Source organism: Staurois parvus, unplaced genomic scaffold, assembly GCF_062004578.1.
Source record: "Staurois parvus isolate SC_StPar_1 unplaced genomic scaffold, SC_StPar_1.0 ptg000132l, whole genome shotgun sequence".
Taxonomy (NCBI): domain Eukaryota; kingdom Metazoa; phylum Chordata; class Amphibia; order Anura; family Ranidae; genus Staurois; species Staurois parvus.
The window spans coordinates 1,921,123-1,948,568 of NW_028317928.1; the positions used below are offsets into that span (position 1 = coordinate 1,921,123).

The following is a 27,446-nucleotide window of genomic DNA, read 5'->3' on the forward strand; positions in this document are numbered from 1 at the left end:
ACCTATAGGATAGGTTCTCAACGCTCTACAGAAAAATGGCTGCCGCTCCCACTGAGGAGAAAAGTGATTTGTTCAGGGTCGGCCCTCTACCGGCGGCTCTGAGTAAGCATGAGTGCAGTGGGCGGGGATTTCTTTGCTAAGCTGAGGATGAGCGTGTCAGCGGCTTCCGTCCTGTGGCTCTTGTGTGCGTTCCATGGCTGCTGAGCGGCTTCCTGGTGTGCAGCGCTTACCTGGCGTAAATAGCCATCATATCGAATTGGAGACCATTCTGAAATCTTTTGTGTTTTATTGCAGCTGCTGGAGGGGGTGTGACTCTGGAGAGTGAGTGCCCAATGAGGAGGAGGTAATAATGTCTTCTTACTATGAGAGAAGGGGGGTCCCAGCTCTGTGTGTGGGTTGGAGGGGCCATGTCACCTCCATAAATTATAAAGTAATGTGTAGAACATTGGACACTGAGCTCTGCTGGGGCAATGACTTATTTGGACCTGAGTCCCACTGCTGTCTTGCTACAGTACAGGTGAGCAGTCTGTGGCTCCGCCCCCGAGGTTCCACTCTTCAGTCCTCTTCACTTTCACATGCTGTATACCAGTGGTCGGCAAGCCGAGGTTCGCGAGCCACATGCGGCTCTTTACACATTTTAATGCGGCTCTTCTGTGTGCCGGGCGCCCGCTCCCCTCCCTCCTCTCGGGCGGCCGCCCCAAAAGTCAGGACTCTGCAGCTAGCCCAGCAATGGGCAAACTACGGCCCGCGGAGCGTGGCAAACATTGGCTGTCAGGATGTAGGCGGGGCAGCCAGGATGTAGGCGGGGCAGCGTGACGAGCTCCTCTCCTCTCACAGTCCGCCCTGAAGACCGGAACGGCGCGGGAACACGGCGAGAGGAACGCGCGGAGCAAAGGTAAGTGAATTGACACAATATGGGGAATGAATTACTATAGGGGGGATGAATTACTATATGGGGGATGAATTACTATAGGGGGGATGAATTACTATATGGGGGATAAATTACTATGGGGGATGAATTACTATATGGGGGATGAATTACTATATGGGGGATGAATTACTATGGGGGATGAATTACTATATGGGGGATGAATTACTATATGGGGGAAGAATTACTATATGGGGGGATGAATTACTATATGGGGGGATGAATTACTATATGGGGGATGAATTACTATGGGGGATGAATTACTATATGGGGGATGAATTACTATATGGGGGATGAATTACTATGGGGGATGAATTACTATATGGGGGATGAATTACTCTGCTGGATGAATTACTATATGGGGGATGAATTACTATATGGGGGGATGAATTACTATATGGGGGATGAATTACTATGGGGGATGAATTACTATATGGGGGATGAATTAGTATGGGGGATGAATCACTATATGGGGGATGTATTTTCAGTTTTAAAAATGTGGCTCTCAAAATAAATTTCAATCGTGGTTTTGGCGAGATTTGGCTCAGTTGAAAAAAAAGGTTGCCCACCACTGCTGTAGACCATACAGAGACCTATTCGGTTCAAACACCAGGGAACAGGCAAAATCCCAGAGACGCCAAGCAGGGCTCTCGTTTTATCCCTGAAACTTCAGAAACAGTAAAAGCTGAAAGTAAAAATCCACTGTGTTGTGCGGCGCTCTGGACTTTGCTCTCCCTCTCCAGTCTGGGGTTTGACAGGTGCTGGCCCCAAGAGCCCATCTTCACTCTGCACTGCAGTGTCCGCATACAAACGACCCCACGCTAAACAAATCACTCCTTTATAACAGGTCCAGTCTGGCAGTCCCCATGCCCGTAGTCACAACCATCTGACGTGTTTTCCTAACTGGGCGTAATCGTAGAGTATAATCTGATTGGTTACTCAGGGCTTATTTACACTTGCTTCCACTTTAACACACATTAAAGCACCTACCGCTTCAACATGCTTTTTGGATGTGTTTTTCATGCTGCTGTGATGCTTCAGTGATGCGTTTTTGAAGCTATAAAGGGACCCAGTAGAACACCAGCTCAGTACTACCCCTGTTCAGCAGATCTCCAGCTCATTAGTACCCTTGTTCAGTAGATCCCCTACTCAGTAGTAACCCTCATTTCTGCTGATCCAATGCTCAGTAGTAACTCCCAGTTCTGCTGATCCCCCACTCAGTAGTAACACCCTGCTTTGCTGATCCCCCGCTCAGTAGTAACCCCCTGCTTTGCTGATCCCACACTTAATAGTAATGCCTAGCTCTGCTGATCCTCCGCTCAGTAGTAGCCCCCAGCTCTGCTGATCCCCCACTCAATAGTAACCCCCTGCTTTACTGATCCCACACTTAATAGTAATGCCTAGCTCTGTTGATCCTCTGCTCAGTAGTAACCCCCTGCTCTGCTGATTCCCCACTCAGTAGTAGCCCCCAGCTCTGCTGATCCTCTGCTCAATAGCAAACACCAGCTCTGCTGATCCCCAGATTAGTAGTAGCCCACAGCTCTGCTGATCCTCTGCTCATTAGTAACCCTTTGCTCTGCTGATCCCCAGAGTAGTAGTAACCCCCAGCTCTGCTGAAATTCTGATCAGTAGTAACTCACAGCTCTGCTGATCTCCCACTATCAACCCCAGCTCTGCTGATCCCCCACTAAATAGTAACCCCAGCTCTGCTAATCCTCTGGTTTGCTGATCCTCCTCTCTCTCTGATTCCCACTCACCTCCCACTATATTGCTCCCATGCTGCGCACCACATGTAATATTGCTACTTTCTCCTGCTCCAGTCCCCCAGCTCTGCTGATCCTCTGCCACTAAGTTCTCTCTGTCCGGTCCCCGCTCACTTTCCGCTATAGTGTTCCCATGTTGCACAACATGTGTGCCCTCTGGTAGTCGCTCCGCTCCAGTCCAGACCCTGCTCGCCTTCCTGCTGCTGCACACTGCGCACCAGATGTGACGTCTGACCTAGATATTCCCAGAATATATACACTTGAACCGGAAGTGACTGCTGATGACATCTTTCTGGTTTGCTTGTTGGACTCCCAGTGCATCCTGGGATATCTCATACCTGCAATACCTACAAAATAAAAGCAAAGCTAATGTTGAATAAAAGCCTCTCAAAAGCTGCAGGTGCTGTGAGCGAGTTTCGTAGACTTCTGCGGAGACTTTGGAGATGCTTTGAAGCACCAAGAAAGCGACATGGTGTATCATTTTTGAAGCAAAGCTGTGAGCGGGACTGTAAGGTAACCATTTCATCTAGTGACAGGGGCTTTGATTGGTATCCACAGTGCTTTAAAAAAGCGTGTCCAGTGCTATATTTTGAAGCAAGTGTAAATAAGCCCTTAGATTACTGTCTCAGCCGATCTCGAAACCCGCCCCCCCGACCTAACCACCCCCACCCCACCACAAAAAAAAAAAGCTATCTCAGCCAACCTCGAAAGCCGCCCCCCCGGCTTCACCACCCTTCCCCCAACCCCAAAAAAAACTATCTCAGCCAACCTCAAAACTCACACCCCTGACCTTATCCATCCTCTTCCCACCTCCCCACCCCAAAAAAAAAAACAATCTCAGCCGACCACGAAACCCGCCCCCCTGACCTCACCACCCCAGACCCACCCCCTACCCCTAAAAACAATCTCAGCCAACCTCGAAATCCGCCCCCCCGACCTCACCACCCCCACAGCAAAAAAAACAATCTCAGCCGACCTCAAAACCTGACCTCACTAGCCCAGACCCACCCCCACCCCAAAAAACAATCTCAGCCAACCTCGAAATCCGCCCCCCTGACCTCACCACCCCCACCCCAAAAAAAACTATCTCAGCTGTCCTCGAAACCCACCCCCCCCCCCCCCCGACCTCACCACCCCCGAAAAAAAAAATCTCAACCGACCTCGAATCCCGCCCCCCCCCAACCTCACCACCCCCGCCCTACCCCCCAAAACAACCATTCTCAGCCGACCTTGAAACCTGCCCCGACCACACCACCCCCGCCACAACCCCCCACCCCCAAATAAACAACTATCTCAGCCAACCTCGAAACCCACCCCCCTGACCTCACCACCCCCCACCCCAAAAAAAACACTCAGCTGACCTCGAAACCCACTTCCCCAACCTCACCACCCCTGCCCCACCCCTCCACCCCAAAAAACAAACTATCTCTGCTGACCTCAAAACCCACCCCACCGACCTCACCACCCCCGCTCCACCCCAAAAAAAATTATCTCAGCCACCCTCGAAAGCCGCCCCCCCCCCCCCCCCCCTACCTCACCACCCACCCCCAAAAAAAAAAAATTATCTCAGCCAACCTCAAAACCCGCCCCCCCCGACCTCACCACCCCCGCCCTACCCCCCAAAACAACCAATCTCAGCTGACCTCGAATCCCACCCCCCTGACCTCACCACCCCCACCTCAACCCCCCACCCCCAAATAAACAACTATCTCAGCCGACCTCGAAACCCACTTTCCCGACCTCACCAACCCCGCCCCACCCCCCCACCCCAAAAACCAAACTATCTCTGCTGACCTCAAAACCCACCCCACCGGCCTCACCACCCCCGCCCCACCCCAAAAAAAATTATCTCAGCCGACCTCGAAACCCGCCGCCCGACCTAACCACCCCCACCCCACCACAAGAAAAAAAAAATCTCAGATGACCTCCAAACCCGACCCTCCGACCTCACCACCCCGCCCCATCTCCCCACCCCAAAAAAAAAAACTAAGCCGACCTCGATACCCGCCCCCCGACCTCACCACCCCGCCCCATTTCCCCACCCCAAAAACAAACAAACTACTGCAGCCGACCTAGAATCCCACCCCCCCGACCTCACCCCCCACCCCAAAAAAAACTATCTCAGCCGACCTGGAAATCCGCCCCCCGACCTCACCCCATAACAAAAACTATCTCAGCCGACCTCGATACCAGCCTCCCTGATCTAACCACCCCCGCCCCTCCCCCCCACCCCAAAAAAAATCTATCTCAGCCGACCTCGATTCCCATCCCCCAACCTCACCACCCCCGCCCCACCCCCCTAAAAAACTATCTCAGGCGACCTCGAAACCCACTTCACCGACCTCACCACCCCCGCTCCACCCCAAAAAAAATTATCTCGGCCACCCCCAAAAAAAAAAATTATCTCAGCCAACCTCGAAACCTACCCCCCCAACCTCACCACCCCCGCCCTACCCCCCAAAACAACCAATCTCAGGCGACCTCGAAGAACCTGCCCCCCCCGACCTCACCACCCCCGCCACAACCCCCCACCCCCACATAAACGACTATCTCAGCCGACCTCGAAACCCGCCCCCCCGACCTCACCAGCTCCCCACACCCCAAAAAAACTCTCAGCTGACCTCGAAATCCACTTCCCCGACCTCACCACCCCGCCCCAACCCCCCCACCCCAAAAAACAAACTATCTCTGCTGACCTCAAAACCCACCCCACCCCAAAAAAAATTATCTCAGCTGACCTCGAAACCCGCCGCCCAACCTAACCACCCCCACCCCACCACAAAAAAAAAAAAATCTCAGACGACCTCAAAACCCGACCCTCTGACCTCACCACCCCACTCCAAAAATAAAACTATCTCAGCTGACCTGGAAACCCACCCCCCTGACCTCACCCCATAACAAAAACTATCTCAGCCGACCTCGATACCAGCCTCCCTGATCAAACAACCTCGCCCCTCCCCCCCCCCCCACCCCAAAAAAAAATATCTCAGCCGACCTTGATTCCCATCCCCCGACCTCACCACTCCCGCCCCACCCCCAAAAAAACTATCTCAGCCGACTTAGAAATCTGCTCCCCCTGACCTCATCACCCCCCAAAAAAACTATCTCATCCGACCTTGAAACCTGCCCCCCAGACCTCACCGCCCCACCCCCCCCACCCCAAAAAAAACTGTCTCAGCCAGCATCAAAACCTACCTTCCCGGCCTCACCACCTCCCCACCTTACAAAACCAAACTATCTCAGCCAACCTCAAAACCCGCCCCCCCGACCTCACCACCCCCGCCCCATCTCCCCACCCCAAAAAAAAAAACTATCTCAGTTGACCTCGAAACCCGCCCAACCCCACCCCCCACCTTAAAAAATAACTATCTCAGCCAACCTCAAATCCTGCCCCCCCGATCTCACCACACCCCTGTCCCACCCCTCCACCCCAAAAAAAAACTATCTCAGCCGAACTCGAAACTAGCCCCCCCAACCTCACCACCCCCGCCACATCCCCCCACCTTAAAAAAAAAACTATCTCAGCCAACCTCAAAAGCTGCCCCCCGACCTCACCACCCCGCCCCATTTCCCCACCCCAAAAACAAACAAACTACTGCAGCCGACCTAGAATCCCACCCCCCCGACCTCATCCCCCACCCCAAAAAAAACTATCTCAGCCGACCTGGAAATCCGCCCCCCGACCTCACCCCATAACAAAAACTATCTCAGCCGACCTCGATACCAGCCTCCCTGATCTAACCACCCCCGCCCCTCCCCCCCACCCCAAAAAAAAATCTATCTCAGCCGACCTCGATTCCCATCCCCCAACCTCACCACCCCCGCCCCACCCCCCTAAAAAACTATCTCAGGCGACCTCGAAACCCACCCCACCGACCTCACCACCCCCGCTCCACCCCAAAAAAAATTATCTCGGCCACCCCCAAAAAAAAAAATTATCTCAGCCAACCTCGAAACCTACCCCCCCAACCTCACCACCCCCGCCCTACCCCCCAAAACAACCAATCTCAGGCGACCTCGAAGAACCTGCCCCCCCCGACCTCACCACCCCCGCCACAACCCCCCACCCCCACATAAACAACTATCTCAGCCGACCTCGAAACCCGCCCCCCCGACCTCACCAGCTCCCCACACCCCAAAAAAACTCTCAGCTGACCTCGAAATCCACTTCCCCGACCTCACCACCCCGCCCCAACCCCCCCACCCCAAAAAACAAACTATCTCTGCTGACCTCAAAACCCACCCCACCGACCTCACCACCCCCGCCCCACCCCACCCCAAAAAAAATTATCTCAGCTGACCTCGAAACCCGCCGCCCAACCTAACCACCCCCACCCCACCACGAAAAAAAAAAAATCTCAGACGACCTCAAAACCCGACCCTCTGACCTCACCACCCCACCCCAAAAATAAAACTATCTCAGCTGACCTGGAAACCCACCCCCCTGACCTCACCCCATAACAAAAACTATCTCAGCCGACCTCGATACCAGCCTCCCTGATCAAACAACCTCGCCCCTCCCCCCCCCACCCCAAAAAAAAATATCTCAGCCGACCTTGATTCCCATCCCCCGACCTCACCACTCCCGCCCCACCCCCAAAAAAACTATCTCAGCCGACTTAGAAATCTGCTCCCCCTGACCTCATCACCCCCCAAAAAAACTATCTCATCCGACCTTGAAACCTGCCCCCCAGACCTCACCGCCCCACCCCCCCACCCCAAAAAAAACTGTCTCAGCCAGCATCGAAACCTACCTTCCCGGCCTCACCACCTCCCCACCTTACAAAACCAAACTATCTCAGCCAACCTCAAAACCCGCCCCCCGACCTCACCACCCCCGCCCCATCTCCCCACTCCAAAAAAAAAAACTATCTCAGTTGACCTCGAAACCCGCCCAACCCCACCCCCCACCTTAAAAAATAACTATCTCAGCCAACCTCAAATCCTGCCCCCCCCGATCTCACCACACCCCTGTCCCACCCCTCCACCCCAAAAAAAAACTATCTCAGCCGAACTCGAAACTAGCCCCCCCAACCTCACCACCCCCGCCACATCCCCCCACCTTAAAAAAAAAACTATCTCAGCCAACCTCAAAAGCTGCCCCCCGACCTCACCACACCCCCGCCCCACCCCTAAAAGAATAACTAAGCCGACTACTTAACCCACCCCCCCGGCCTCACCACCACTGCCCCACCCCTACACCCCAAAAAAAAGCTATCTCAGCCGACTTCGAAACCCGCCCCTCCAACCTCACCACCCCCGCCCCAACCCCCCACCCCCCAAAAAAAAATATCTCAGCATACCTAGAAACCCGCCCCCCAACCTCACCACCCCCAACTCACCCCCCCCCACCCCCCCCAAAAAAACTATCTCAGCCGACCTCTAAACCCGGTCCCCCGAGCTCACCACGCTCGCCCCACCCCCCCCAATCCAAAAAAAAAACTATCTCAGCCGACCTTGAAAATTGCCCCCCTCCGACCTCACCACCCCCACCCCACCTTAAAAAATAAACTATCTCAGCCGATCTCCTAACCCGCCCCCCCTCCGACCTCACCACCCACACCCCACCCCCTCACCACAGAAAAACTATCCCAGCCGACCTCTAAACATGCCCCCCTGATCTCACCACCCCCGCCCCACCCCCTTACTCCCCCCAAAAAAAAGCTATTTCAGCCGACCTTGAAACCCACCCCCACGACCTCACCATGCTCGCCCCTACCCCAAAAAAAAACCTATCTCAGCCGACCTCCAAACCTGCCCCTCCGACCTCACCACCCCTGTCCCAACCCCCTACCCCCAAAAAAAAAATATCTCAGCATACCTAGAAACCTGCCCCCCCAACCTCACCACCCCCGACTCACCCCCCCAAACCCCCCAAAAAAACTATCTCAGCCGACCTCGAAACCCACCCCCTGACCTCACCACCCCCGCCCTACCCCCTCAATCCAAAAAAAAAACTATCTCAGCCGATCTCAAAGCTTGCCCCCCCGACCTCCCCGCCCCACCCCCCTACCTTAAAAAATAAACTATCTCAGGTGACCTCTAAACCCTCCACCCCTGCCCCGCCCCCACATCCCAAAAAAAACTATCTCAGCCAACCTCTAAACATGCCCCCCTGATCTCACCACACCTGTCCCACCCCCTTAAGCCCCCAAAAAAACTATCTCAGCAGCCTCCGAAACCTGCCCTCTCGGCCTCACCACCCCCAAAGAAAAAACTATCTCAGCTGACCTCGAAACCCGCCCCCCCGACCTCACCACCCCCACCCCACCCCCCATTTAAAAAAAACCTACCTCAGCTGACCTCCAAACCTGATCCCCTGACCTCACCACCCCCACCCCACCCCCCCAATCCAAAAAAAACTATCTCAGCCGACCTCCAAACCCACCCCCCCGACCTCACCACCCCCGCCCCACCCCCCACCTTAAAAAATAAACTATCTCAGCCGATCTCTAAACCCGCCCCACTGACCTCACCACCCCCACCCTACCCCCCCACCCCAAAATAAACTATCTCAGCCAACCTCTAAACATGCCCCCCTGATCTCACCACCCCCTCACCCCCCAAAAAAACTATCTCAGTCGACCTCAAAACCTGCCCCCCAAACCTAACCACCCCCGCCCCACCCAAAGAAAAACTATCTCAGCCGACCTCAAAACCTGCTCCCCCGACCTCACCACCCCTGCCCCACCCCCCCACCCAAAAAAAAATTCTCAGCCGACCTCAAAACCCACCCCCCCCCGATCTCACCACTCCCCCAATCCAGAAAAAAACTATCTCAGCCGACCTCTAAACATGCCCCCCTGATCTCATCACCCCTGTCCCACCCCCTTAAGCCCCCAAAAAAACTATCTCCGTCGACCTCTAAACATGCCCCCCTGATCTCACCACCCCCTCACCCCCCAAAAAAAATTCTCAGCCGACCTCAAAACCCACCCCCCCGATCTCACCACCCCCCCAATCCAGAAAAAAACTATCTCAGCAGACCTCGAAAACCCGCCCCCCCCCGACCTCACCATCCCCCCAATCCAGAAAAAAACTATCTGAGCCGACCTCAAAACCCGACCCCCTGACCTCCCCACTCCAAAAAAAAAAATTATCTCAGCCGACCTTGAAACTTGCCCCCCCGACCTCACCACCCACGCCCCACTTTAAAAAATAAACTATCTCAGCCGACCTCTAAACCCGCCCCCCCGACCTTAACACCCCCGCCCTACCCCCCCCACCCCAAAATAAACTATCTCAGCCGCCCCCGAAATCCACCCTCTCGGCCTTACTACCCCCAAAGAAAAAACTCTCAGCCGACCTCGAAACCCACCCCCCTGACCTCACCACCCCCACCCAAAAAAAACTATCTCAGCCGACCTCGAAACCTGCTCCCCCCCGACCTCCCCACTCCAAAAAAAAATTATCTCAGCCGACCTCGAAGTCCGCCCACTTTCCAGGTTCTATTGCCAAAACTTAATTGATGAAGCTGAAGTTAGAAGCTGATTGGCTTCCATGCACAGTTGCACCAGATTCTGAGTGCACCAGTTTTAGCTTAGGTTCACACCTATGCAGGTTGCGTTTGCGGCGTTTCTGCATTGCGTTTTTGCACTTTTTTACGCTTTTTTGCCATGTTTTTGATGCGTTTTGTGTTATTTTTTTTCTTTTTCATTTTTAATTTTCTTGTTGCTAGGCAGCTTTTAAACACAAAATGCAGCAAAAATGCATAAAGAATGCAACAAAAACACAACACATGCTTTTCTAGAGCGCTCCCCTTGAAGTCTATGGAACCAAAAACACAACATTTTGCGTTCAAAAAAGTCCCCGACCCTTTCCGAAAGTTGCACCGGGTGAAAACACGAGATGTGAACCTGTCCCATAGGAAATCATGTTAAATGGACTGTACTACAAAATGCGGCAGAAAACGCTTAGGTGTGAACCTAGGGTTAGTAAATCTACCCCTATCTGCCCAATGGGGGAGTCAGGAGCCATCAGCCTCTATTAGACTCCGGCTCTCCTCCTCACATCATATCTTTGAGACGTGACCAGTCTCCCCCCACACACACTCTCTGGGGTCTCTCATACATCTCAGTACAGGGGGCTTCACTCTCATTTTTATTCACAGACACCAGAGAGACTCAGGGAGATGGCAAACCTGAGGAGGAGGAAGAAGGACATGCAAGGATTAAAGAAGAGGAGGCTCCAATCGAGATCAACACAGGTGAGTAATAACCACTACATGCAGAAAATATTTGCAGATTTATTTATTTTACTAGCAGTTTCGCTCTGTTCATTTATCATGCTGCTACTGATTTTTGTGTAGTTGAAACCTAATAGATTTGTGTGGGTGTTTACTGCAGGAAAATATGCAAACATCCCTGTCGAAAGCCCTAGCCCAAGTTGTTTGTGATTGGTTAGTCTAAGTAATATAATAAATCCGTCTTTAAGCTCCCAATGAAAGAAAAATATATTTGAAATATATTTTAAAATTATTCTTCCCAAATATATTGACACATATTTGAAATACTACAATTTTGGCCGTATTCAATATGTTTCAAAATATATATATTTATATATATATATATATATATATATATATATATATATGTGTATATATACAGTCAGGTCCATAAATATTGGGACATCGACACAATTCTAACATTTTTGGCTCTATACACCACCACAATGGATTTGAAATTAAACGAACAAGATGTGCTTTAACTCCAGACTGTCAGCTTTAATTTGAGGGTATTTACATCCAAATCAGGTGAACGGTGTAGGAATTACAACAGTTTGCATATGTGCCTCCCACTTGTTAAGGGACCAAAAGTAATGGGACAATTGGCTTCTCAGCTGTTCCCTGGCCAGGTGTGTGTTATTCCCTCATTATACCAATTACAATGAGCAGATAAAAGGTCCAGAGTTCATTTCAAGTGTGCTATTTGCATTTGGAATCTGTTGCTGTCAACTCTCAAGATGAGGTCCAAAGAGCTGTCACTATCAGTGAAGCAAGCCATCATTAGGCTGATAAAAAACAAAACAAACCCATCAGAGAGATAGCAAAAACATTAGGCGTGGCCAAAACAACTGTTTGGAACACTCTTAAAAAGAAGGAACGCACCGGTGAGCTCAGCAACACCAAAAGACCCGGAAGACCACAGAAAACAACTGTGGTGGATGACCGAAGAATTCTTTCCCTGGTGAAGAAAACACCCTTCACAACAGTTGGCCAGATCAAGAACACTCTCCAGGAGGTAGGTGTATGTGTGTCAAAGTCCACAATCAGGAGAAGACTTCACCAGAGTGAATACAGAGGGTTCGCCACAAGATGTAAACCATTGATGAGCCTCAAAAACAAGAAGGCCAGATTAGAGTTTGCCAAACGACATCTAAAAAAGCCTTCACAGTTCTGGAACAACATCCTATGGACAGATGAGACCAAGATCAACTTGTACCAGAGTGATGGGAAGAGAAGAGTATGGAGAAGGAAAGGAACTGCTCATGATCCTAAGCATACCACCTCATCAGTGAAGCATGGTGGTGGTAGTGTCATGGCGTGGGCATGTATGGCTGCCAATGGAACTGCTTCTCTTGTATTTATTGATGATGTGACTGCTGACAAAAGCGGCAGGATGAATTCTGAAGTGTTTCGGGCAATATTATCTGCTCATATTCAGCCAAATGCTTCAGAACTCATTGGACACTGCTTCACAGTGCAGATGGACAATGACCCAAAGCATACTGCAAAAGCAACCAAAGAGTTTTTTAAGGGAAAGAAGTGGAATGTTATGCAATGGCCAAGTCAGTTACCTGACCTGAATCCGATTGAGCATGCATTTCACTTGCTAAAGACAAAACTGAAGGGAAAATGCCCCAAGAACAAGGAGGAACTGAAGACAGTTGCAGTAGAGGCCTGGCAGAGCATCACCAAGGATGAAACCCAGCGTCTGGTGATGTCTATGCGTTCCAGACTTCAGGCTGTAATTGACTGCAAAGGATTTGCAACCAAGTATTAAAGAGTGAAAGTTTGATTTATGATTATTATTCTGTCCCATTACTTTTGGTCCCTTAACAAGTGGGAGGCACATATGCAAACTGTTGTAATTCCTACACCGTTCACCTGATTTGGATGTAAATACCTTCAAATTAAAGCTGACAGTCTGCAGTTAAAGCACATCTTTTTCGTTTAATCTCAAATCCATTGTGGTGGTGTATAGAGCCAAAAATGTTAGAATTGTGTCGATGTCCCAATATTTATGGACCTGACTGTACATACACTGTATGTTGAAATGCATTTTTATTACAATATACATGAAAAATATTTAAAAAAATACATTTCAAATATACTGTATGTCTTTAAAAATACAAATCTACATTGTTGGAATGCATTTACAAATATATGTAAAAAAATATGTTAAAATGACTTTTTGATATGTTAAAAGAAATCTGAAGCAACTATTTTAATAAAATCTATTTTTAAAAATATTTTTTATATATTTTGTAATATATAAAAACACTATTTCAACATGCAGTGTGTATCTATAGATATATTTATTGAAATATAATTTGAAATATACTGAATATGGCCAAAATTGTAGTATTTCAAATATATGTCAATATATTTGGGAAGAATATTTTTCAAATATATTTCAAATATATTTTTCTTCCATATGGGCTACCACAGACATTTGCTTACCCTAGTCTGCTGCTGTTCTGTATCAATAGCTGAGATTGACCATTCTTCTTAAAGGCCTAGTTTGCCTTTGCCAAAAAATAAATTGTGCAGTTTTGACTATAGTTGAATAATGCCCTTGCTATAGGTGTACGCCGTTTACATACCTCCTGAAGCCTGACTGAAAACCTTCCAGAGATCACATCTTCTCTTCTCTACCTTGGGCAGCACAGTGGCTAAATGGTTAGCACACCCGCCTGGCAGTACTCGCGTCGTTGGTTGAAATCCCAACCATGGCACCACCTGCCTGGAGTTTGCATGTTCTCCCTGTGCCTGCATGGGTTTCCTCTGGGTATTCCGGTTTCCTCCCACACTCCAAAGACAAGCTGGTAGGTGAATTGGCTCCTGTCTAAATTGTCCCTAGTATGTGTATGTATGAATGTGAGTTAGGGACCTTAGATTGTACGCCCCTTGAGGGATAGGGACTGATATGAATGTACAATATATATGTAAAGCGCTGCGTAAATTGATGGCTCTATATAAGTACCTGAAATAAATAAATAAATAATAATACCTTGTTGCCAGGATGTTGCTATGAGACTCCCAGCTGTTACTGATCATCTCCACCATCACGGGAGTGACCTCTGAAATGCTGAGCTCAGAGCTACTGCATCAGGGGAGAGAACATGTATGTGAGGGGGTTTGTATCAGAGGAAGAGCTCACTTCTGTGGATTGTGGAGGTAAACAGTAAGAGGTGATAGTGTCTTAGTGACATCTTCGCAACGAAGCAGGACGGGTGGATGCGATCTCGGGGAGTTTTTCAATCAGGATTTAGGAGGTAAATGACAAGGGCATTATTCAACTTTGGTCAAAGCTGGAACATTTGTTTTTACAGGCACCCCTTAGCTGTATAGGCAGTTTTCTGGTAAATGTTAACTAGGCCTTTAGCCATATGAATGGAAGTATTTTCTTACAATTCCAAATGAATTCATATTAAATTGAAATATTATATCTATTCAGCTTTGTGTGCTTCCTACAGATGGATCCAGTAACAGAAATACCCGAGAGAGATGTCCCCGTCCTCTGTATTCCCGGGACTCCACACAACAGGAAGACGAGATCCATGAAGATGATCAGGTAGATGGGACAGAGGTTCCAATAAAATATTACATTGGGAGGAAGTGGGGAGATTGTAGGCTGGAGCAAATCAACGTTTGGTCAAATGAAGTGCAGGCTGACTCATGGGGTGACAAACATGAACACGGTCGAGATGAATTACAAATATTTGGCAAGATGGTATGTTACACCGAATAAGGCACAAAAACAACAAGTGGATGTATCATCGTTGTCTTGGAGAGGTTGTGGGAAAAGGGAACAATGGGTCACCTATGGTGGGATTGCCTGAATATACAAGACTACTGGATGGGAATTGTGACGGGAGTTACTTTGGGTGGGGGGCCCATGGAGAACAGCTCACTTTGGAGAGGTGGGGAGACCTCTGTCTCAGCTCCCCATATCCCTCTTATGTGTAAGTCACCCTGTGTCTCTTAGGGGCACAGGGTGACTAATGGACGCTGATAATTGGAATTACTTCAGATGTGACAGTAATATTTATCAGCCATATGAAGACTATTCCTGGTTGTTGATTCTGAACTAGACATGTGAATTGAAGGAGCCGGACCGTCTGCTCTGTAGTGAGATCCTAATTCATCCAACCATTGTCTAGGTGGAATGTCCTGATATTGTGTAGACATGTGTAGGTGGGGTGTGGGGGATGTTTATTGTTTACTGCCATGTGGTGCATCCCATTGTTCTATTGTGTGTCTTTCTTGGGAGCAAACTATTATGGGATGTATGTGTTTGTGTATTGGTTTGGTGGGGGGTGTTTGCTGATGTGTCTCTGGTTGCTAGATTTGGTTTGCCCCGCCCTGCGTCCATATGCAGGGAGGTGGGTTGTTCCCTTGAATGTTTATATCTTGTGTCTGTGTTAAAATAAAGCAGTCTATTTCCTGGTTTAATACAAGATTGGTCTTGTCTAGTCTCGTATGGTCAGCGGTGGGGTCCGTGGACGGTGTTCGGACAGGGAAGTGGGAGTATAACGGAAATACCCAAGTGCAGTCGGGGTCCAGTTCCGTTACAGGAATAACACTATTTCTCCAGGAAATATGTGGGATTACGGTCTAGAGAGATCCATGGATGTGTTTGTTTTATAAACTTGAGCCTTCAATAAACTGTATCATTTAATCAGTGCAGCTAAGGGCTTGATCCCCAAATTTTGGCAAGTCCCAGAGCCAACAAGATTAAAAGATTGGATAAACCGAGTGGGAAATATCTATAGGATGGAGGAGCTATATCATATAGAAATGGATAAATTAGATATATTGAGGAAAACATGGAGTAGTTGGTTACTCTTTAAAACATAAAAAAAATATCTGGAGTTAGTTGTAGTCTAGGGGGAACATATCAGAGGAAGTTTAATGGAGATCCTGAGAGAAAGAAAGGAGGTAGGATGAAGGAGCATGAGACAGATAGAGAATAATGAGGGAGGATAAAACAGAAGTATGGGGATGTGGACAGGGGTATGGCGGAGGGTGGGGGTAGGGAAGAAGGCTAGGGAAGGGGAAAATGTGTTGTAAAGGGAATTTAGGTACTGGTGTGGTACTTGTGATTTGTATTTTGGTTTTATTTTTTATGTATAAGATGTCCTTTTTTTTGTACTAGAAAAATTCAATAAACAAATACTAAAAAAAAATGAAGTGCAGGCTGCTACTTATTTTTCATGAGATTTGTATTTTTATGACATTTTATTAGGTTTAAGATTATTTACTATATGTTGACTTTTGTCACTTAGGATAAAAATCTGCTGGAGATTAAAGTTAAAGAGGAAGTAGAAGAGACCGATTTGAGTAGTGATGAGCCGTGTAAGGAGGAGGAGGTTCCTCCAGAGATCAGCACTGGTGAGTAATAAACACTAAAGCCTGAATGACTACTTTATTTACTAAATGGTAGACTGATAGTCCTACTGTGATGGACAATGACTGGGAGGACTGTGTACTGCAGTTCTTGAAAATGATTTCTGCCAGGGATCAGTTTCTCCAACTGAAATTCCTTTATGGTGTTTACTGCCACTCCTTAGTGTCTATCTATTATTTACCCCGGGGACCTTAGATACCTGCTTTCTTTCCTTTCTTGCCCTGACATACAACGCTATTGGAGTGGTTTGGTGGATACCATTAATGCGGTGGACAAGCTCTCTCTCCCCTTGGATCCGGCCTTATGGTTACTGGGCCTTGTGGAGGGAGTGGTGCCTACTAAACATGAAAAGTGTTTTGTGTAAGGAGAGAAGTCCTTGGAGGTCCTCTATACCACCCCCCCCCCCCCCGAAAAGCAGCTATCAGTGGAACCCTGCCCCTTTACAAAATGACCTATGCTAGTAGGAATTGCCCTCATAAGTTTATTAAGATTTGGAATTGCTGAGTTGATGCACAGATTGTACAGTTTAATCTCTGTCCTTCTTAGGCTGCCCCTATTGGTCCTGACTGTGAGTTTTCTGACTACGCTAGTTGCCTCTTTTTTCCCCTTTTGTTTCTCCCCTTCACCTCCCTCCCCCTTTTCTTCTTCCACCTCCCTCTTTAGTTTGTGTATGCCCCCCCTATTTTTTTCTCCTTTCACTCCTTGCTGCTGATCAAGCCTTCTTTTACTGCTCCGTTGGGTACATGCTGTTGTGGGTGTTTTGCTCAGCTATTGCACAGTGTATTCTGATCAATACCTCTTCTGATGATTCTGTGATACCATTGTTGTTGTTTCATGCAGATTTGTTACATGGTTTTTCTATGCGCTTTTGTACTTTTATATTTTATATTTGATTGTATGTCTTGCATGGATTGTATGTCTCCCCATATATGGGCAGGGTGGTTGTATAGAAGTCGATCTACCTATTGACTTCTGTGCAACCGTCCTATTGGAAAACTTTAGCTTGATCAGTTTCGCCAGCTATAGCCGTCAGTGCTGATCTGTGTTTTCTGATGGCAGGGAAGTTTCGCTGGTGTCTCCCCGCTGTCCAAATATAAAGGTTCAATAGGCAGGATTCCCCCATCCACGCTCGACCTGCTGGTTGAACAAAAAAAAAAGCATGAATATATGGGCAGCTTTAATCCAGAAAGTAACAGATTCTCCTTGTTCAGTCACCACAACAATCTCTTCTTCTCCCCCCTCCTCTGTCAGTAGTAATGGGGGGACAGTATGTGCCCAGTGGGGGGGTCAGGAGCCATCAGCCTTTATTAAACTCCGGCTCTCCTCCTCACATTATGTCATTGTGTGTTACCAGCCAAGAGACGTAACCAGTCCTTCTTCACACATCCTGTCTGGGGTCTTGGGAGCCACCAAGCTCTTTGAGTCCAGATTTCAGGTGTAATGGCAGCACTATGCACTTTGCACACATTTCTACAACTCAGGCAGTAAAAGATCTGAGGTGCTTTACACAAAATAGACATGCTTGGTCTTTCTATCTCCAGTCTAGGTAGCACAGCGATTTACTTTTCATTCAGGGGTTAAATTACTGATTCTCTTACAAGAAATGACTAAGAAAGCTTTGGACAGGATTTTGGAATTTATCTGGACATTTGTGACATTAAACCAGAAGAGCATTTGTTTAGGTGGAGCTATACTCACCTTCACTCCAGTGATGTGGCATCCCAGAGCTCCCCACTGGCCTCTGACAACTTTGAGCGGCCAGCTGGCTTCTGGGTATCAATTGCCATCCATTTTCATTGGCTGGGTCAGGATGACATCACTTCCAAACATGCATGAGAGTTCTGTCGTTCCGGCATTGCCGAATTTGTACGATGAGCTGCACGTGTGCGGCTCACTGTACAGGGGCGGACAGGCAGGTAAGTAACTTTAATGCAGAAGAGATGTAGCATGTCTCTTCTACATTAAAAATCCTGCCTGTTCACCCATTTTTTTATTTTTTTGTGTAAAGTTCCACTTTAAGTCAAGAAATGATGTTGACTGAGACAATCTGGCCCACAGCATTTTAATAGTACTCAGTAGGGTTGAGATCAGGGCACTATGCAGGTCACTTGAGTAGTCCTACACCAAATTTATCAAAACTGCAAACATCCAAACTCAAAAATACCCACTTGCTGACCACCCTGAAGCAGTTTTACCGCTACAGAGCAGCCACTCTGCGCAAAATCACATATACATATGTAATTCTGTATTTCCAGGTAGGGGGCACGTGCGATGTCCTACCTGCGCTTTCATTGGCTCCTCCAGGTGTCAATCACCGAGTCCCGTCCAGCATTCATGGCGATCGGTGGAGCAGCTAACAGGAGATAGATCTGTGAGTGTAAACAACACAGATCTCTCTCCTGTCAGTGGGGACATGCTAGTTTGTATCTCTCTGCAAAGCAGATGTTAACCCCTTCCTGCCCAGTGTCATTAGTACAGTGTCGGTGCTTTTTATTAGCACTGATCACTGTATTATTGTCACTGAAGATGTCAGTGGCAATTAGCTCCCACCTAGTGTCAATTTCAGAATGCCCTCTGTACTATCACAGTGCCGCTATAGGTCGCTGATCGCCGCCATTATTAGTATTAAAAAAATACACAAATAAAAATTCCAGTATATACTGTATACCACCATTTGTAGACTCCATAACTTTCACACAAACCAATTAATATACACGTATTGGGATTTTTTTTTTACCAAAGACATGTAGCAGAATACATTTTGGCCTATATTTATGACGAAATATTTATTAATATTTAAAAAAAAAATGTATTGGAAATGTTTTATAGCAAAAAGTAAAAAATATTGTTTTTGGTTTTTTTTTTATTTCGTTTTCTATTTATTTATTTATAGCGCAAAAAAAATAAAAAAAACCCAGTGATGATCAAATACCACCAAAAGAAAGCACTGTTTGTGAATAATATTAATTTAATTTGTGCACAGTGTTTCATGACCACGCAATTGTCAGTTAAAGTAGTGCAGGGACACAGAGCAAAAAATGGCTTGGTCATGAAGGGGGGTAAATCTACCAGAGGCAAGTGGATATGGAGGGGTGCCTACATACTTTTGGCCATAAAGGTCAGGTGTGTATACAGTATGTTTTGTTCATTTATTGTTTTTTTTTTTCTTTTGGGACCCAGTAAATGTAGAAGATTACAGTAAACAAACAAGGGACCAAGAGAAGGGAAAGTATTGGAGAAAGGAGATGTAAGAGAGTTGAGGAAAAAAACATTCCTTAGTAGGGATGTGCCAACTTGGGGCATTTTGTTTTTTAAAAATTTGTTTTTTCTATTTCATGCAAATCTGCTTACTGTTAGACTTACAAATAGGAATAACATCTGGTTTTATGGAAAGGAATAACATATGGTTTTATGGAAAGCAATCCTCCTTAAAATACAATAAGTGACTCAGTGCCGTGCGGTATGATCACTCATAGTGTAAAATTATAATATCCCATACAACATTACATCACACTCAGAAAAAAAGGGAAGAAATATAGTGCTCTCTGTATAAAAACCACCATTTTTGATTAAAAATTGAAGAAACTCAACTTTTTTGTTGCAAAAAAACAGGTGCACACAGTGTATTAGCATGTGTACCTAAAACCAACCAACAAAATGGCCAACCGTATACTTCCACTTTGTGCTGCTTGACGTCACCAGCTCCTCCCTACGCGTAACATCAGAAGGTCATGTGACTTCATCAGGGCATGCCTTGATGATATCACATGACCCTATGATGTAATACCTCACAAACCGTAGGTATACAGTCGGCCATTTGGTTGGTTGGTTTCAGCTATACATGCTAGCACACTGTGTGCACCTGTTTTGTGCACCAAAAAAGTTGAGTGTAGTAAATGTTTAAGCAATAAATGGTGGTTTTTATACAGAGAGCACTAAATTTCCTTCTTTTTTTCTGAGTGTATTGAAAACATTCATCTAGAGAATGCAGAGGATGGAAATGGATTGAAAAGCCCCAGTGGTCTGGAGGAAGCCATCAATCTTGTGGTATAGGTGACCCTACTACAAGGAGCAAGCGCATTAGACCTTGTTGTGAAGTCTACTAAAAAGTTGAGAGTATAATTTTACCAGTGGATGGGCATCTGCACGTGGTGATCATACACAAGAAGAATGTAAACGTATAATTTAAAAACAAGTGGTTGACACTGCTCGATTATTAGGATTGTTTGTGAAAATATATGGACATTTGGAATCTGTCTCTTTAATCACAGTTAATGGTGTGGATTATTTCGGATATATTGTTTGACATATACACATTTAATATAAATTTTTTTTTAATGTGATGTAATGTATGGGATATTATAATTTAACACTATGAGTGATCATACTGCGCGGCATTGAGTTACTTATATTATGTATAAATTTATTATGGGAACACACAAAGTGTGAGCAGCAGATTTAACATTAGTTACACATTCTGTAGTTATGAACACTTTTGCATATACGTATTCTTTGTCATAGTTTGCACATTTAGGGTGATTGCGCTGAGGTTTCTCTGTTGTTGGATTCTCAGCCCTCCTTAAAATGCCTCTTATTGATGTAATAATTAATTGTAGAGAATGTTCTCATAAATTGGCTTAACCATATTCCTTTTCATCTTTCTTTTGGCATGAATAACATGGGAAAACATCCCATCGTCTTTCCAGATGATAAAATAGAACGTGATAAAGATGATGACGTTATATCCGATTATTCAGAAAAAGACTCTATTTCCCCAACTTTCTATCCAGAAGAGTTATCATCCGACACCTCGACAAACAGTGAAGATTTACCCAATCACAACTCTTCTATCACCGATCACAAAAATCATAGAGGGGAGGACATCTTCCCATGTGCTGAGTGTGGGATGTGTTTTACGGAGAGAGCAGAACATGCTTCACATGAGAGGGAGCACATCACGGTGAAGCCATACTCGTGTTCTGAATGTGGGAAATGTTTTACCTGTAAGCCCAGTCTTATCAGGCATGAGAAAGTTCACTCAGGACAGAAGCCATATGCATGCCCAGAATGCGGGAAATGTTTTGCTGAAAAGTCATACCTAGCTTATCACAAGGGTATGCACACTGCTGAGAAGGGATATACGTGTTTGGAATGTGGCAAATGTTTTTCTTGGAAGAAGAACCTCCTTAGGCATCAGAGAAGTCATAGGGGGGTTAAACCATATTCATTTTCGGATTGCGGGAAACACTTTACAGAGCGATCTGATCTTGCCAGACGTGAAAGTCCATACAGGGGAAAAACCATTCTTCTGCTCTGAATGTGGCGAATGTTTTACCCAGAAAGAATATCTCATTTCCCATCAGAGGAGTCACACGGGGGAGAAGCCATATTCCTGCTCTGAATGTGGTAAAAGTTTCACCCTAAGGCAGCACCTTGTTTTGCATCAGAGGAGTCATGCCACCAATGACCCGTTTTCATGTTCCGAATGTGGGAAGTGTTTTACCCGAAGAGTGAACCTTCTCTTACACCAGAGAATTCACACAGGAGAGTGGCCATTCTTCTGTTCGGAATGCGGCAAAAACTTCTCCAAGAGATGGAACCTTATAGCCCACCAGAGAAGCCACACAGGTATAAGGCCATTCTCCTGCTCAGAATGTGGAAAGAGTTTCTCCAAGAGCTACAATCTTCTTGCCCACCAGAGAAGCCACACTGGAGAGAAGCCGTATTCATGTTCAAAATGCGGAAAAAGTTATGCTAAGCAATCAAACCTCTCGGCACACCTAAAGGTTCACAATGATCACAAGTATTCGTGTACTAAATGAGGTGGGAATTTGAACCATAAATTACATCTGCTTAGACCTGAGATAGTCAGCTTAGGTGATGAACCGTAGTTCTGGGCTGAACATGGGAAAGGATTCTCCGAGAAATCTTTCCTTGTCATATCAGGAGGTTCCTGAGTCAGGCTGAAGAGGGGATGATTAAACGCACAATATATGTGCATACACAGACCTAAAAGGTTCCTGTCCTTCAGTGCAGGTTTCTGGTTTCCATCTGATCACTTATCCCTAATCAGATGTATTAGACTGCAGGTGACTGGTCAACCTCACACTGTGCTGCCACTTACACAACAATGCCACTCTCAGCTCCACAATGCCACTCTCAGCTCCACACTGCACAAAGATTTTCCAGCTCAACCACAATCTAGGTGCCAACAGACTGAGGGTGATTGTCACTGGATTTCGTTAACTAAGCAATTTCCTCATCCAAACAATCAAGGTGAATAAAGGAATATTCTCTGCTGCGCTATTGTATTTTGACAGCGGATGTCCTCCTCTGTCAAAATACACTGATCAGCACTGCAGCCGATTGGCTGCATGGGCTGATCAAGAGGAAAATTTCCAACATTCCCATTCGAGAGAAGCTGATTGTTAGGTTGACTTCTGTCTAGTGGTAACGGCTATCGATGGAGCGAAATTTGATCAATCTCTGCAGAACCAGACAAATTATGATCTATATATGGCCTCAAGAGAGGAAGCCCCAGGAGACCACTTGCACTGCTGGAGGAACCCTCCTAAAGTATTTCTCCTTATTCTGGAGGCCTCAGACATATCAAACAATTAACCCCTACAGTGCAGTGTCATTTAAATGGTAGATTATTTCTAATTACTGGAGTTGGGCTTTAAAGTGAACTGTATCTTTACCTATGAAAGGTATAAAAAGTTCACATAGTCTTAGTTCCTCCACTTCCCAGCTCCTTATGCTCACCTCCGTTCAGCTGTCAGAAGCAAATTGAAGTTTGCTTGGTATATGTGCTTGGTGACTGGTTCAGTGCTGTCACATGGGGCGGAAAAGGAGTCCATAGCCCTGTGTAAGCTCTGTCATGTCGGTTAGGAGCTTACCTAAAGGTTTACTTTCCCAGAAGCTGAACAGAGGGGCAGGAGATTAAAGGAAAAGTGAGTACGTAGGGGAAGGAAGGATCCAAGTGTACATTTAGTTTGGGTAAAGTATAACGTCAACAGCACAAATACATGAACGGGATTAAAATGAGTTGACACAATCTGCATTTTTTGTTTTCTTTCCCATCCTTTATTTTTTGTACCCTTCTCCCTATGATAATGTAATAAAAATTATGAAAAAAAAAATCTGATTTTCTTTGCTGCTTTCTTACACATGTGACTCCATTGAGCCCCATCTGCAGACTAGGCGATCTATTAAAAGTACTTCTCATGCCATTACGCCCCCCCCAAAAAAAAAATTTCCTAATCGTAGATCACAGTACACAGAGGACTTCCAATTCATGACTACTCAGATTATACTGCCATCTTCAGGTGAATGGATACTGGGCTACAAAAGACAGGAATCACCTCCCAAACAAAACCCCTCCCAGTTCAACAAAGTCCCTGTTTAGCGAGCACCCCCCAGAGCCATACAAGGCCACAAGCCCTCAACATGAAGGGGTGCTTTGGGGCACAAGGGCCTCTTCCCCACAACCCTGGGCGGTAGTTGTGGGGGTCTGTAGGCAGGGAGAGGGGCTTATCAGAATCTAAAAACTGGGCTCCTAGATCCTGCCTTAACCCACATAAATGAGAATTGGGACAAGTCCTTTATTAAAAAAAAAACCAATGTCCCACACAGTAAATCCAGCGACAACTACGATGAACATTGGCCACCAACCCGAAAAGGCAAAACAAAAAAGGGGTAATATGTAATGTAATATGTACCCCATACTCATTCACATGGGGGGGCGGGACCTGGGTGCCCCCTTTTAAAAGGGGCTTCCAATTTCCGATAAGCCCCCTCGCCTGCAGACCACCACAACCACCACCCAGGGTTGTAGGGAAAAGGCCCTTGTCTTCATCAACATGGGGACAAGGTGCTTTGAGGGAGCGTGAGTGAGTCATGGTTGTTAAGGTTGTGGTGGCTGCCTGCTCCTTAAAAAGCAGATAATCTTCACAGTGAATTTGGATCGAATCCACATTGCCCACTCTTCAGTCCATTTGCATTTTCTATTTAGCGCTCAGTTCCCAGGCACGTATCTCTCAGCACCCAGTATCCAGCTCAGCACACAGTACTCAATGTATGTGTTTTACCTCTTGGCACCTATTTTGCTTAAATGCATTAATTGCTCAAGTGGCAATACCCAGTGTATGTGTATTTACCACTCAGCAGTCAGTCCATGGCACATACTGTATGTAATAACCTCTCTGTGCCCTCACACCCAAACAATCAATTTCCAGCATACATGCCATAGTGTCTCACATTTATTCAGAACACTGCAACAGATTTCAGTCTCATCTCCACCGATTCTGGTCCATTGGGAATCTTGGCTCCACTTCCCCATTTCCCATTTAAACAATCCCCAGGGCAACACACACCTCCTCGTCTCCCATATCCCCAACACTCCCTCCACTGTTCCACTCGATTAACACTGCTAATACCCTGTGTAAAATTTTTATCCTTCATTGTCCCCAATTCCTTGCAATTCTCCTGTTTCAGTTTCAGTGCCTTTCCCAACCAGCTTCACAGTTCATGGTGCTTCTGACCAGGGGCGGACTGACAACTCATGGTGCCCCCGGGCAATATGGGATCATGGGGCCCCTGTGTCCTTGCCCAAACTCAAAAAAGCCTATGAAAAGGTATCAGGGACATCTCATGGGGCCCCCTACTGACCCCTGGCCCTCGGGCAGTGCCCGAGTTTCCAAATGGTCAGTCCACCCCTGCTTCTGACACAATCCCTTCCCCTTTTACGGAACCAGAATAACCGGCTTCAGTTTACTGGTTTTAACCTTTATTCCTCCTCTGTAAAACCATCTTGGCGAAGGGTTCAGCTACCACAATGCTGCTGTATAATTACACAACTTTGTTAATGGGTGGACTTTTCTCCACCCTATACAGTAATTCCCCTGTATGGCTATGACCGCAGTTTTGGTGATTTTGTTGCTAAAGAACAGTAGCCACCATTTATGAGATAAAAGATGAACTGTATTTTCTGCTTTCCTTCCCTCCACACCAGAGGCGTAGCTAGTATATTTTGCGCCCGGGGACGAACTGTAAAATTGGTGCCCCAGCCCCCCTCCCCGTTTAATCACATTTTTCTATTACATTGGATAAGGAAAAACAATTTAAATTTTAATGAAACATTGTATTTAAAGAAGCAAATGTATAGAAATTATATTACATGACTCACTCAGTCACAGTTGTAGACTGGTTTACATTTGCCCACTTTTTTATCAACGCTCAATATGTGCAGACGGAACCGGCTGTATGCAGAATCCGTATCACGGCTGGCTTCAGTGGCTGGAAGGCGGCATCATCACTGTGGATGGCAGATGTATCAGATGACATGTCTGCTGCAGCCGCTGCAGTGATCTTGTGACCGATTTATTACCCTTGTTCACTTATTATAATGTAACGTTGTAAGCCTCATTTTGGCGCCCCTATACCTTGGCGCCCGGGTACATATGTACCCCTCTGCCCCCCCTAGCTACACCTCTGCTCCACAATCCTCTTCTGCACATCATGCTCTCTGCAATACCCTCCACACCTCTCACCTATACATAATTTTCATTGTCATACCTCAGGACACCTCTGCTGCATATACTGCCCATTGTCATACCCTCAAAGATTCTCTCTTGCCCATTATACTCACTGTCATACTCTATACATCCTTTAAACTGTCATACCTCTGGATGCCACTACTACATTTACTGCCCATTGTCATACCCTCCGCGCTTCTCTTCTACACATAATGCCCACTGTCATACCCTCCACACTCCTCTCCTTTACATCATACCCTCTGCATTTCTCTCCTATACATACTTTTGACTGTCATACCTTGGGATGCCTTTACGGCTTATACCCTCTATGCTTCTCTTCTGCACATAATGCCCACTGTCATACCCTCTACCTCATACCCTAGTCAACACTCTTCTTATGGCAGAAGTGTACTGAGAGGGCATTGGAGGCAGAGGTGTACCGGCGGAGCATTGGAGGCAGAGGTGTACTGGAGGGGGGTTGGGAGATGTAGGTGTACTGGGGGAGAGCACTGCAGGCAGAGATGTACTGGAAACTAGTTTGAAGATTGAGGTGTACTGGAGGGAGCACTGGAGACCAAAGAATACTGGGGGGGGGCATTGGAGGTAGAGGTGTGCTGGAGGGGGCATTGGGGGCAAAGGTGTACAGGGGGAGAGCTTTGGAGGCAGAGGTGTACTGGGGCGCATTGGAAGCAGAGGTATACTGGGGCAGGCATTGGAGGCAGAGGTGTAGTGGAGGTGGGTTTGGAGATGGAAGTGTACTGATGAGGAGCATTGGAGGCAGAGGAATACTGGGGAGAGGGCATTGGAGGCAGAGCGGCATTGGAGACAGTGCTATACTGGGGGGTTTTGATGGCAGAGGTGTACCGGAAAGGAGTTTGAAGATTGAAGTGTACTGGGGGGCACTAGAGGCAGAGGAATACTGGGTGGGGGCATTGGAGGGCTTACTGGGGGGAGCACCGGAGGCAGAAGAATACTGGAGGGACATTGGAGGCAGAGGAACATTGGGAGAGGGGAGGCATTGGAGGCAGAGGTGTACTGGAGGTGGGTTTGGAGATGGAGGTCTACTGGGAGGGAGCACTGGAGGCAGAGGAATACTGGGGAGAGGGCATTGAAGATGTACAGGGGGCATTGGAGTCAGTGGTGTACCGGGAGGCATTGAAGGCAGAGGAGTACTGGGGGGAATTGGAGGTAGAGGTGTACTGGAAAGGAGTTTAAAGATTGAAGTGTACTGGGGGGGGGGGCACTGGAATCAGAGGTGTACTGGGGGGGAGCACTGGAGGCAGAGATGTAAAGGGGGACACTGGAGGCAGAGGTGTACTGGAGTGGGGTTGGGAGATGGAGGTGTACTTGGGGGGAGCACTGGAGGGAGAGAAATACTGGGGGGCGTTTGAGCCAAAGGTGTACAAGGGGGAGCATTGGATGCAGATGTGTACTGGGGGACATTGGAGGCAGAGGTGTACTGGAGGTGGGTTTGGAGATGGATGTGTACTGAAGGGGAGCACTGGAGGCAGAGGAATACTAGGAGGAGGTCATTGGAGGCAGTAGTGTACTAGGGGGCATTGAAGGCAGAGGAGTACGGGGGGGGGGG

At 47.1% G+C, this 27,446-nt stretch overlaps 1 pseudogene across 1 annotated transcript; it reads left to right on the forward strand.

Moving 5' to 3' along the window:
* Positions 1-85: 85 nt before the first annotated feature.
* Positions 86-26,480, forward strand: LOC149466136 (uncharacterized; annotated as a pseudogene). Its single transcript, XR_016312144.1, has 6 exons — positions 86-215; positions 295-343; positions 10,802-10,897; positions 14,389-14,486; positions 16,201-16,306; positions 21,029-26,480. The product of XR_016312144.1 is annotated as an uncharacterized LOC149466136 (transcript).
* The last annotated feature ends 966 nt before the right edge of the window (positions 26,481-27,446 follow it).